Consider the following 13,678-nt stretch of genomic DNA (forward strand, 5'->3'; position numbering starts at 1 on the left):
TTGCAAGTACCATATACGAGGAAATATAGGGCTGAATACTTTCCACTGACAAACGTGGCTCTGCTGCCACGTGATCCATGTTCCCAACTCCTGAATGCATCACTCTGAAAATTGCAAAACTAAGTATTAAGAAACACGCCTTTAAAATACACCAGCCAAGTTCCATAAAAGGATCTGAGGAAGGATGACTCACTACTCAAATGGCCATTCATTGCATCTGTGGAGCACTTCAGATTAAATTCTCTGAAATAGCAGTGATTTCTTGTAGCAGCTCCCCTGTGTTGTTAAGCCAGTGCTGCTGCAGCAGCTCAGGACAAGGCAGGAGAAAGGCAGCAGTCATCAGCCTTGTGTGGCCGTCCCAAACAGGAAGAGGAACATGGACACTCATCACTACAAGGTTTGAGATTTCAGTTTATTAAAAGCAGATCTGAAGCAGGTTTTGCCTGCTGACAGCTGGTTGGTTGGTTGGGTCACCAGAAAGGAGCTTATGTGGAATATGGTTTTCTTGTCCCAAGGTGCCACTGATGGTGCGTGGGGCAGAGCTTAGGAAACGTGAACATTTGTGAGCCCGTTTTACTGAGATGTTTGTGGTCCATTGATGAATCAACTGCAGTGACTATTTCATGTCAAGGCATGAATTTCCATGTGCTGTTTTTGTGTATAATCTATTTGCTGCTTTGTGTGACACAGCTTTGTTTACTGCACATCTTGGTTATAAGATCAGATATTTTCTTCCCTTATTCTCAAATGTTTAGCCCAGATTTTTTATTTCTCAGTAGACCTGCTATTCAGTCTCTTCTTGCTGTACCTCTGCCAGTGGGGGACTCCCAGTGCAACCCTGTGCATGGTGCCCTTCATAACTCAAAGCACCAACAGAGCAGAGTGCAAGTGGCAGAAGTTCAGGCAGTGCATAGCTGGTAGACCTGTGTTTGTTCTACAATAACCAGAGCTTTTTGGTTGCATGGTCTGAGATGCAGGTACAAAACCACCCATCGTATTGTTAAAAAACGCTGTGGCATTTTACAATTTGTATAATGCTCTGAGATTGGGGAAAAGAAAGGGGAATGTTCTATTTACAGCAACAGGATCGATGCTATCTGTAAGCATTGATTCCTTTGCTTTCTGGCAAGGTGATTTGCATTCTTGTCCATCTCCCACCCTGAAATCCAGAACTTTCACTCAGGTATGTCTGTGTGTTCCACAGGTGTGTGTTTTGCAGCAGTAAACCAACATTTTCTTTTACAAAATACAAGAATAATAATTTTGCCTCGGGTAAATTCTTTCCTTTGGAAATTGAGGAATGCTTCAGGGCTTGTATCATGAGATGAAACAGAAATCAGTCTTGGTAAGATGTGAGCAAATTTTCATGTCTACAACAGCTGAAGGAAAATTAGCAGGACAAAATTGTACAAAAGGAAAAAAAAATGTCCAAGTACAGTAAAACTCTCAGTTAAAACCCATATGTTCTATGGTTTGTGGAAGCTGGAGCTGTGTGCTACTGGCACACATGGCACTGTTGGGCAGAGCCTGTGGCCGACATGTTATTAGTGTGCATTTCTTTACAAATCCTCTTCTAGGTGGGAGAATTGCGTAACTTAATTAATGGGAGTAATACTAATTATTTAGGATCTGTCATTGCATGAGTGATGATGAATAATGCAGGTACTGCTGTGGTGCTAAATGTGGCTGCTGAGGGTTTTTTGCCTTTTCCCCTCATCCATCTTGAAGTATTGTGACATTGGGTGACACGGATAAACCTGAATTCTGTAATTAAGTCTTGTTTTAATGATCCTGGAAAATATTCCATTTTGCATGTTCTCATACTGTAAATGTGGCTTAATGAGTCTTTCAGCTTTCCTATCAGCTTAATACGCTGCTGACATTTCTCCATTTGGATAACAAGATGCAGTAGGATAAAATTATCTTTGAAATGCCCCATGCTGGCATATGTAGGTTTTCATGTTAGCAGAGATATTTCTGTGCCATTAGATCAGTAGCTTCTCTTCATGTATCTGCAGAAGGCTGAGTCAGGCCTATTGGAAGCAAGTGTCCCCAAAAGACAAGAGAGGAATTCAGTGACTACAAGTTGATTTTTTTCTAAGAGGATTGACCTTATTTTCCACAAGCATTGGTGTGTTTAGGATTTTTTGCACTGCTGCTTGCAGAAAGTAAGTTTTAAGCCTCCTTGATAGAGTGACTGGCTTCTGCATTTGTAAGAAATAAATAATAATTTAAAAAATCATATTTGATGGAAACAGTGACTGAATCCATGGGTTTCAGCCCCCTCACCGTGAACTGTACACAGAGTCAATTAAATCTGTGCTTACAGAGGGAGATGTGGGATTTTCTTATTCTTTCTCCAGGATGCAAACACAGTTGCTGGCTGCTATGTAAAGCAAAAGGCAATTCCTTGTGTTGGTTAAGGGCAGAAAGAGCTTGTGTGCATTCAAGCAATCACATCTGTGGTGTGGAAAGCTCAGCCTCATTTCTACAGTTGCTTCTGTGAAAGGAGGATAAACTGATGGCCAATGCTCTTCCCAGAGGGAAGGGTTTGAAGAATGCTCCTGGACCTCAGAAAGGTGATTTTATTTCATCTTTAATTCAGAAGTAAGATCAGAATATATTTATTTTATCCAGCTCTACCAGAGTCCTCAGAAGCATAAGAAAGACCTGTTTCCAGCCACAGTCTTCTTTCTCAATTGCTGTTGGAATGGTTGAGGAAAATAATAACAAATTGCTGTATCTTATGCTTTTTGGTATGGAAGAAGTTTCCCAATTGAAGTTACAAACCTCTTAAGCGTGATCTCTGCCGTACAAACCAAGATGGCATTTCCAGAAAAGGAGTGAACGCAAGGCTTATTTATTTTGCTTGCATTCAAAGGCTTTCTAACTAGAAGGTACTCTTCAATTTTCTTAGTCGGGTCTGTTAGAAAGGAAAAAAGTGTTTTGAAAGAATTGACTTCAATTTCTAGCCAAAGGCCAGACAAAGCGATCACGTATAAAAGTATCAGGTGTGTTCTATGTGTAGAATAGTAGAAAAATCTGTTCTGAAGCATAAGTTAACACTACCACATTACAATTTTTAGCTATGTAATTACAATCATGCTGCATTTGGAAAGTGTGAATACTTACATTCCAGTGATTTGTTATCAGATTGGTCATAGAGCTTAATTTTGATTAAATACAGATACTTCGTGTTTGAGAATTGCTCTGAGTTTTTGTGCCTCAGAGGTATAAAGTGGAAATGAAAAAGGCATGAGAAGATGAAGAAGAAACAAACACTCCATTTGTAGAGAAAATGTCTTTATTTTTCTTCCCTAATTTATCCTAAAGGTGTCTGTATGATAATGGAAACAAATCCATTGCAAACCAGGGGTACATGGCACATACTGGGGTCCCGTGGAAGTTTTTTTTTGGAATTAATTATTGTAATACTGAGCTCAAATAATAAGCATGATGTGTTAATTAGGCTACTGATGTAATGCAAGCTATTTCTAAGCAAAAAAATAAAAGAAGTTTTTAGCAATAGGAGATGAAATTGAACCAGATTTATAAGAAATGCTTCAGAATATCCTATACATCTGGCTATAGCAAATGTTGAGTCAGAAGTATGTTATTGCAAATAATTTAGTTTATTAGGGATTAGTCACTGATGCAGTCATTAGAGAATTCAATGCAGAAAGCTTTAACTCTTACACTGTCCCTCCCTGCCTCCTTTATCTTTAGCCCCAGCAGCAGTTGTTTCTCTCTCCTGCACCAAAGCAGTTGTGTTCCCCAGGGACATCTTTGGCCAATTTAGTCCATAATCCTCCATAATGGGCTCTCCAGAGGGCCTTGGTGCTAAATGCTCTTGGTGAGTAATAGTATATGCAAAATAGATCAGCACGCACGTCCTGTCACGTAATAAATGACTGAAGCATGGCAGGGAATTGCTCTGCAGGAGAACTATTGGCTGAACCCAACTTACTAAAATTCTCAGTATCAGAAACTTGGATTTATCTCCAGGCTTCCCTATGCATGTGGCCCTGGACTGTTGCCTCTGCAGGGTGAACCTAGTGCAGACTTGCAAGAGTGAGCAGTCAGTTTCCAGGTTTTCCAAATGGTGTTTTACTTGAGGCTCAGGAGACACCAATTGAGTTGGTCACTGAGAAATATCAGCACTATAAATGTGATCTTTGCCTATTAGAAAGACTTTGTGGGTAAGCTGGAGGAAAGAATTGCTTGTTTTTTGTTTTTTGTTTTTTTTCCCCACTGTTGCCACTGAAAGAATGAATAGAGAAGATGGACACAAGAAGTTTTAGTAGGCTCTTAAGGTCCCATGAGAAGTCTGTTGAAGTTGGGGACCAAATTCCCTCTGATCCATCTCCTTAATTAAAAGCAGCAGAATATTCCAGGAAAGCACAGGACTGCCCTGACAAGGGCATATTTGAGACTTGTAACTCACACCACGATTTTCTGAGGTAACACTCCACATCCATAAGCATTTATTTGAGTGCCGGAAGAGCTCTGGTCCATGTGTGCATCTGGTCCATGTGTGCATCTGGTCCATGTGTGCATCTGGTCCAGCATTATCCATTATGTCCAGCAATCTTGCTTGTGTGCCACGTATATCATTAGGAATCACTACTCTTTTTATTTGTTTGTTTCATTAGGGATGGCAAAATAAAACATTTAATAAGATTTTTTTAATATGAGCTAAATTTAAATATTCATTATTTCTATGAATTGCGTGTCAGTAAGCTTTTAATATGCTGTACGTAAAAAATAATAATCTCCTCATTGCTCATCACTCTCTTCAGCTTGAGCACAAAGGTCATCCAAGTGTTGTTTCTGGTCCGTTTCATTCCCTTGTGGTTTCTGGTTGTGCAACGTGTCGCTGTGTGTCTGGATGAATCTCTCAGTCCTTCATCCTTGAAAGCCAATTTTCATGCAACTTTTCATCCTAAATTCTCTCATTCAGATTTGATTAATAACGTGGATTTTGTTTTGTAAGCTGTATGAGAATGCTACACACGTTTGCAACATGTTACCATGCTGCCCTCCCACTACTGCCCTTAATGCCATGGGAGTCCTCATTGCCCTCTTTGGTCCATCTCCTGTGCACTGCTGAATGCAATGATCAGAAGACAAGTTTCATTTTAGTAACCTTAATGCAGTTGGTTTCCCTGATGCTATGATATGCACACTACAATCTTATGGTTTTATGCTATATTGCATCTGGGTATATTCAAGTATGAAGTTTCTCATATCCAGGTTAGAGAGAATTCTGTACTGATCTCCCTTGGAAAAAACTACACCTTTTGCTTTCTGTACATTTAAATATTTCACTGCCAAGAGGAGCAAATTGTACTGTGAGCTGCAACACAGCAGATGTTGGCCTTTAGAAGATGATTGCTTTTCTCTGCTGGCCTGAAGTTTGTCTGTATGCAGTGGTACACTGAAGGGCACAGTGTATGAAAATTAAGCTGTCACTACTGATAATAGCCTTGGAATGAAAGGTATTTTCTTTTCATGCCGATGGACTTTCTCACAAGCCCAGTTTCTGACGCAGATGAGATACAATTGCTAATTTCTCACTACTTGATGAGTTCACTGCCCTTAGTAGGGCTATGGTGATTTCAGGGTGGTGAAAGAGCTGGAGCAGAAATAGTTATAGAGGGAAACTCCAGCACTTGATGAAAAAATAATACAATCAATTAATAGATAATCAAGTATTAATAATTCAAGTGAGCTGGGAGATGAATGTTGTTAATAATTAAACATTATTCTGATGGATTGAAATTAATCACAGTATCACCTCTCTATCTGGAGGCACACTAGTGATAAGTCTGAGTCTACCTCTTGATGTAATGGATGTCTTTAACCCAACACTGGGTTGTGTTTTGTGACTCAAAAGATGTGGAAAGCATTCCCTGTGTGTTACCTGCATTTTTACAAACGTGCAAGGAGAAATGTTTTCTATCTGCCGTTAAATCAGTTCCTTTGGGATGTATTTATTTTTGTTTTTGAAGTGGCTTAATTCCAGTGCTTTGGGAATGGCTCTGTGCAAGAGAGCAAGGAGTGCCCCATTCAGGGGGGCTGTGAGAGGTGTCAAGATGGGTGAGATGCAAGTGAGCTGTCCCAGTCACCTGAGCATTGCAGGTGAGAATGGTTATTGCCAAAGAGAGAGAGACTGTGCAGATACAGGAAAGATCTGAAAGGCTTTGGCTGAACTAACCCGAGTGTTCTGAAGTGGTCCGAGTAGAAAATGGCACATTGGGTTGGCTGAATGCAGTAACACTTGAGCTGCTTTGGAAGTATAGTTGGTACATGGTCACCGAGGGCACAAAGCTACTCAAAGTAACCTTGGAATAACAGATAAATGAGAAGGAAGCATCTTATTTAATAGTCTGCTTACAAGTGCATTAATTTTCCAGGTTCTAACCTCCAAGATTCAAGCAGTGAAAACACTTTTGTCTTGAAAACAGGATGAGTCTCATGAGAGCATCCAGAGACTTCCAGGCTTTTGCTTGCATTCAAATTCTTCTGCTTCCTGCCACTTGTTTGATACTGTCCAAGTTTTTCTGCAACTAGTGCATTATTTGCTGTGACTCACGTTCCAAGTGTGTGCTGTTTGCAAAACCCACAATGCTACTGTGTAAATGCTCTGACCTCCAGAGCTCCATCATCTGGAGTTGGGACTGCCTTTGTGCAAGGTGTGACTCAGTGCCAGCCAGGCACTGGGGCTGAAAGGGAGACCAGGAGGGGAGCAATGAGCTGGCATTGCAGTAGATTGCTCCTGGTGCAGTGATGTCAGTGACTGCTCTTCAAGCTGGTTTGTTCTAAAATTACAGAGAGGCACACATGGGAACACCAGAGAGGAGAGTTCCTAGAAAAGCTTCCCAGTTGTTCCTATCTTGAGTTTGTAATGGGGTTTATGTGGTAAAAATGTTAATTGAGCAGCATGGAATAAAAAAAAGTCAAGATTTGAATGAATAATATGAACAATTAGATGTAAATGATAATTAGATTAATGGAATCTCTTAATTACTTGTATCATTTACTTAATCTTCTATGTTAAATTCAGAAGCATCTACAGACCAGGAAGCAAGTCCTCCTAGAAGGTCTTGTTGAGATAATTGAAAGAGGTGGCAGATAAATCACAGTCAGCGCGACAGAAAGGAGAGCAGTTTAAAAGCTCTGTGCTGGTGTTGCAGAAGGCACTGCTAATCATAGGGAGGTCTGGGAGAGAAGAGAAAGTTGAAACTCAACAGCAGTATATTGATTTTCCTAGGAAGATTTCCTTTGGAGAAGGCTGCTGAAGGAAATGGTGTGATTTCAGTAAGAGCAGTGCTCCCATCTCAGCATGCCATGACCTGTGTTTCAGGAGAGATGTTTGTGAGAGCTCTTCCGACTCAACCACTCCAACTGTCCTTGTGTTGAGTGGTGTCATCTGGCCTCAGAAATACAGCTGATTGCAGGGGGGTGGAGATGAACAGAGGTGCATTGGGATGCTTGTGCCTCACTGCTTTGGAAATCGAATCTTACTGGTGATGACAAATGAGCTGAAAGGGTTTGCTGCTGTAACTTTGTCCTCTTCTTCATGTTTCTGCATGTGTAGCTGCATATATTCATATCTACCTACACACGTGTGCCTGAGGTGATGTGGAGCTCTAGGAGATTGCACATACACAGAATGGCTTCAGATAGTCTGCTTATCTGAAATCTTTGTGCCGTGTTTGATCATAAAAAATATCTCCCCTGTGCCTCAGCATTTATACAACAGGGGAAGAACTCTGCCCGCTCCCTTAGGATTGTTTTGAAGGCAACTACGTGAGGAGTTTGGAAATGAGTGATGTGACCAGGGGGGAAAAGGATAGGAATCTCTGGAAAAATAAATGTTTATAAAATATCTTACAGTTTTAGATTGTTGTTCTTAACTTTCTGTCCTGAGTGGTTATTAATTTTGTTTTTGGGGGCAGTGTGGGAGCCGCAGTGAGCGTTTCATAGAGGATGTGCCACGTAATGGTGCTGATTAACATTCACACAAGGTAGCTCAGAGGTGGGGGGGGAAGGAAGACAGCTTGGCAAGTTTAATAAATGCTTTAGTAAGTGGATCTGCTTCCTCACTGCGTGGGGAGAGTATACAAACCAAGAAGATAAAACCAAAAACCCTCTCTGGGATTTTCAAATTACTGCTTGAGATTGGGTATGATATTAATGTGAATACAGTATACGAATCCCTTGAAATCCTGATCTCAACCTTATCCCAATGCCTGAAGGGCTTCCTCCCCTGGAGAGAGCTGTTTCTGGAGAGAACTGGGACCTCTGCTCCTGCACTGGGCTTCCGAGGCTCTCAGGGTTTGGGCTCTCGAGTAGCGCGATTATAAATAAGCAGAGCTGAGTAAAAGGGTTTAAAACCATGAGTGAAACAGGAATTGGGGGCTGTTTCCTGCCTTTTGCAGAAGGCAGAGCTGTGCTGGTGGATTGGAGCTGATGTCTGATTGCCCAGGATATCAGGCCCACCATGGACACAGAAGTCACCTCCAGTCTGTGTGTTCTGCAGCGCATCGCCTGTTGTGGCCGTCTGTCTGCTGGGCATCAGTGCCCTTTTGCATGGATTTGTGCTGTGTGCTGTGTGCCGTGCTGGCATTATGACCAACAGAATATGAAGCAGTGGGGGAAGCAGGTGCATGCTATTTCTCACTTTTTTTTTTTTTTTTTTTTTTTTCAAAAATCAATTCTATTTTTATTTTATTTTTTATTTTTTTTTTTCAGTTCAGGGTTCCTATTTCCTTTCTTTTTATATTTTGTTACTGTAATGAGTTTTCTTGGCTCCCCATCCATCAGAAATCTTGACTTGATGATGTTGCTGGAAAGCAGTTAAAGGTTTAAATTATAAACTCTGAGAAAATCAGCGATGCATGATTAGTAGAAAATTTTAAATATAATAGTCATATTTTTTATGCTGTGTACAGTAATGTCTTCTGTCAGCTGCAGTGTGACTTTTAATACATATTAATAGACTCTGTAACAATACAGATTGTTTTTACATCTTTTGTCAGATAGTTGTGGCATTAGGGTCTGCATGTATAAATTAGTCATTTGCTGGAAGAAACCAATACACAAATGATAAGGTCAGCTCTGTGCAGAGATACAGTTCCAGTGCATTGCCCATGCACCCAGCAGGATTTCAGTCAGCTTCAGACTTGTCAGCAGAATGAAATAAAGAAGGAGCTGGGTGCTGCTCCAGGCTGCCCACTTCTTTATGCTTCCTGTGTTTCTCAGTGGCAGACCAACAAGGCAGATTTTGCAGGAAATCCCTTCAGCAAACAGGAAAGGTTACTCATCTCTGAGCTTGAAGGCAGCAGCTTCTCAGGCAGTTCATTGCAGAGCTCAAATACCCCCTTGTATGGATTGCTTGTAATCGCTTTGGTAACTTTTGGCCTTACTGAGAAGCCTGGAAAATAGTATTTAAAAATAATAATTAAAAAAAACTGTATTTTTCCTTGAAATCTTTTGAGCTTTTCTCAATCATTAAGTTTTCAATACTGGAGGCGGTAGCTCTTGGATTGTTCTTAATCACAATAATTATCAGTGTGCATAATGAGCTCTGCAGAGCTGTGGCTTCGGTAACACATCTGCAGCTGGAGCAGCTCTTCTCACCTTTATCCTCACTGACACCCATTTTGAGTTAAGACTCCATCCCTCACCTTTGCATGGGTCTGGTCCTTTGAAACAGTTGCTCTGTAGTGAAAGAAAAGTGGCAGTGATTTCAAGTGCCAGACACAAGAGGTAAGAAAACTGCCTCTTGTTACTCACTGAGATTGTTTCTGTTCAGCAGAACCTCGTTTTCCCAATCCAGAGGCTCTGCAAAAAAAAACTGCCTCCTCGGAGAGAAAATGGAAGCAAATTGCACTAGAATACTTCAGAAAGAAATGTTTTGAGATAAGGTGGAATCTCATATTGGTGTGTGATAACTGCCCCACTGTGCTGTGTCATTGTCATTGCAGATGGAGTGGGGTTCCTCTCTGGAGATGGAGCCATTGCAGATGGAGTGATATATCATTAACTGACAGCTTGTTAATTCTGTGATGTTATGAAATCTCCTGGGCATGTAATTGCTACAAGTGTTTGCTTGACTTTACCGCAGAGCTTGACTTTATACTGCAGAAGTTTGTACCTCATGAAGTTCTGTCTTGGCTATAAAATGCAACTATTAGGAAGCAAAATATTGGTTCAAGAAGTACAGATGAGAATAAATGCATAATAAAATAAAATGTATGCTTTAAAATTACAAGCATCCATCCCATGTCCCACTGATGACATCCACTGCGGTAGCTGTTGATTCCCCAGCTGGGGGGTAATTTCCCAGAACTTATTGCTGCACTGTGGTGCTCCCAGCATTGACATGGGGAGAACAGCAGGGAGGGAGCATGGCAGACAGATATTTTAAGCTGGAGGAGAATGGAGGGACCTGGGTGCTGTAGGGAGCTCTATCTCTGGTGGAGGACTGCAAGGGCTTTTGGGGATGGCATTAGGGTCATGGGTTTGGGGTCAATCCTGACTTCTGCAAAGCCTTGGAGCAAAGGTGGTGTGCTGTGCTGGTGATGAAATGCAAAGATGTACTCCTGGCTATTCACTGTGGAAGAACTTTTGAAAGCAGCAAACTGCAACGGTCAGCTCTGGAGTGAGGGTGAAATGATTGTGCAAACACTGGAGCTGAGTGCTTCACGTGTGCTTCACCTGCAGCTTTTTTGGAACGCTGAGCTGGCACGTTAAGGGCTTGGGTTAAACCCAGCCTGCTTTGCACAGGGATATCTTGAAGCACTGGTCCTGTCTATGCATCCCTCAGCTCTAGAAATGCAGCAGCCAGGCTCTCTGCCAGTCTGGCTGTTTTCTGTGTGTTTTCTGTTGCCCTGAGAAGTGGAGCTGGAGATAAGAGGCTGTGTCTGGGTGGGTCCTCCTGGCTGCAGCCCCAGAGCTGATGGAGAAGCCAGAGAGAGCCACTCCCAAACACCTGGGGTGCCCAAACTTGTCCCGGATTATACAAGCTTCAAGTATTTAGGGAACATGCTGATTCTTTGAATGTGAAAGCAGTAGTCCTTGAGCCCCGCAAGACTGCTTTAAATGTAATTTAAGGTTAGCAACTGCAGAAGGCGTTAGCTCTGAAGGAGGAAACTCATTTGTCTTTACTTTGGGGCTTCCAGCCCAACAGTTGGAGATGAGAGTCTGTCCCTTAGAATTCTTTGTTTGTTTGCATTTATTTGCCTGCTGCCAGTGGATTGCACTTTACTGGAGAAAGAATTAGAGAAGAGAGGCATTTCAGGCATTGCCTTTTTCTGTTTCTCTCTGGAAGCACTGAATTGCAGATATTTGGAAACATTTTTAAACCCATATATATATATATATATATCGCAGTAATACCATGCCTCACTTCATCAAGGTTTTCTTGTCTGGTTTTAACCCCAGCCCTGCTTTGCTTTACCAATCTCTTCCATTAACTGGAAAGGCTGGGAAAGAGATTTGGTGCACACAAGCAGAATTCAATTTGTTTCCTACAGAGACAGAAGGTCAGGTTTGTTTGTTTGTTGGTTTATGCCTGTGGAGGTGATGTCAGCCAGGCGTATCTCTCCTGACCTCAGAGCACACAGTGTGGTGCAGATGAGAGTCCTCCTGTGCACATGCACTGATGCAAATGAACCACTTGGTTCTTGTGTGTGTGTGTGTGTATTTTATATGTATAAATACAGGTGAAGTTTGCTTGCTCCTATTAGTATTTCTGCAATAAATTTGCACTGTGTAGAGACACTGGAAGAGATCAAGCAGTTTCGATCCACCCCCTTCATCCCCCCCATGGGCACTGTGCTTTCCATGCTGCTCTCCCATCACTGCAGCTGCTGTCACCACCACAGCATCTCCCATTCCTCACTTGGTGCTCAGGGACCCGGTGCTGCTTTTATTCCCTCCCCAGTGCGTTCTGCTTCATCAGCATGCGTTCTCCCTGCCCTGTCTGTCTCTGCCCAGCACCAACCTGAGCTCATCTGCATCCCCGCTGCTCTGACAGCATCAGTGCTCTCCTAGGAGCTGTTCCCTCTCTCATCTACATCTGACAGCAGCTGCTTCATGGCCCCACATGGCTGTACCATGCTTGTTGGTGTCTGCTCCAATTTCCTCATGTACTCTTCTTGCTGCTTCCTGCTTCCCCAAATCTCTCTCTCTCCATCTTCTTTTCATTATCCATGTCTTGTGTTGATCTGTTCAGTTCCACAGTGCTGCACCCCTTCAGCTCCAACCCGCTCTCATGTCTGCATGCAGGAGAGCTGTGAACATCCACTCTCAACAAGCATTTAATTATTATTCCTTTTCCTGTTCTATTTCAGATGTCAAGTAGTGTCAGATAGAGGAATGCGGGGCTCACATCAAGTTGACTCTGCTGTTTCAAGTCTGCATGGACGATGCAGGGATGAGTCAGGACAGCTCTGCTGTGTGACCCCCCTGCCACCAGCTGCCTTCCCTGCAGGCAATTCAGCCCTGGTGGTGTGTGTTCAACCCTGTGCAGTTTGTGAGATGCTCTGCTGGGAGTGCAGGTGGGAGGGGAAATCCATTGTGCTCTGCTGCTGGCTGAGGGCACACAGCATCCCATGGTGCTGCTGCAGCTGGGTGTGCCCAGGATCCTGCTCTGCAGGCTAAGGACGAACTCCAAATGTCTGAGAAAGCCACTTTAATTCAGATTTCTCAACAATTCTTCTCTTCATGTTGTGATACCCATCTCCATTCCCATCCTGTATGCGGACCTCAGTAGCTGTTGTGGTCTGGCATCACTTACCTGGTCAACTTAATGCTTGCAGTTATAGATGAGAGAGGGAATAGAAGAAAAAAATCATTTTATCGCTTTGTGAAGCACTGTGCCAATTTTCCATGTCATAGAAGAGAGATGCCGTAGTCAGTAGTTATTACTGAAGTCTAATTATGTAAATGACATAATTTAATAATGATTATTAAATCCAAGCAAGTTTTATTTCTTTTCCTTATTATTGATGGCTCTCTTTGATAGCAAATGACAAGGTGCTTATCATAAAATTAATTTTCATGGAGGCGTTGCATCATTTGGGATGCTTCAGTCATGGGACTGAGGGTGCTCGGGTGACCTGTTATCTCTGCAGGAGCAAACGTTGTCCAGGAGGACAGCAGGAAGGGGAGAGAAAACTTGCACAGCAGCAAATATTTAATTAGAAGAGCTGCTTGGGCTGCCTGGTTGTGGCAGCTGCTTAAACAGAGATCTAGGCTTTAAATAACTGCAGCTAAATAAAAAGAGAAGGAGGAGAGAGGAGGGAAAAGCTCAAAGGGCATGGGCTGTAATTGCAAAAGCAGTTTTCAGTTTCCCATTGCAATGCCTTTACCAGCCATTAGTGCCTGTTTGCAGTGTGGGGTATCCATGGGTTATGGAAGTATTACTGCAGCAGTGTGTCACCTGCAGCTCCAGCTGGATCTAATGAGGAAGGCCCCCACTGACTGTTCTGCAGAGTGGAATAAAGCAGAATGCAGTAGCTGGAAGATTTGTTCCTTTCCTGCATTTGCTGACCAAATAAGAGCAGCAGCTCAACTCGGGGGTTTCCTGTGCTCCAGGGATGTGTATAGGCTCAGAGAGAGCTGCAGGGGAGCACAAAGGAGGCAGGAGACAGGTCAGAGGCTTTGG

At 42.5% G+C, this 13,678-nt stretch overlaps 2 protein-coding genes across 10 annotated transcripts in view; one reads left to right on the forward strand and one right to left on the reverse strand.

Annotated features, from left to right (window-relative positions):
- The window catches only part of SHQ1 (SHQ1, H/ACA ribonucleoprotein assembly factor), a 1,172,872-nt gene that overhangs the window by 781,120 nt on the left and 378,074 nt on the right, over positions 1–13,678 (reverse strand). The gene's annotated exons all lie outside the window — the stretch shown is intronic.
- Positions 1–13,678, forward strand: part of CHL1 (cell adhesion molecule L1 like) — a 108,700-nt gene that overhangs the window by 39,452 nt on the left and 55,570 nt on the right. The window contains exon 1 of one of the 9 annotated variants that reach the window (XM_052679007.1): positions 256–397. The exons of the other annotated variants lie outside the window; for them this stretch is intronic. The gene's annotated coding sequence lies outside the window, so the exon portion shown is untranslated. Of the gene's footprint in view, positions 1–255; positions 398–13,678 lie in introns of those variants that run through there. 9 annotated transcript variants of the gene reach the window in all.

The sequence above is a fragment of the Tympanuchus pallidicinctus genome, unplaced genomic scaffold (assembly GCF_026119805.1).
Source record: "Tympanuchus pallidicinctus isolate F22 unplaced genomic scaffold, pur_lepc_1.0 scaffold17, whole genome shotgun sequence".
Taxonomy (NCBI): Eukaryota; Metazoa; Chordata; class Aves; order Galliformes; family Phasianidae; genus Tympanuchus; species Tympanuchus pallidicinctus.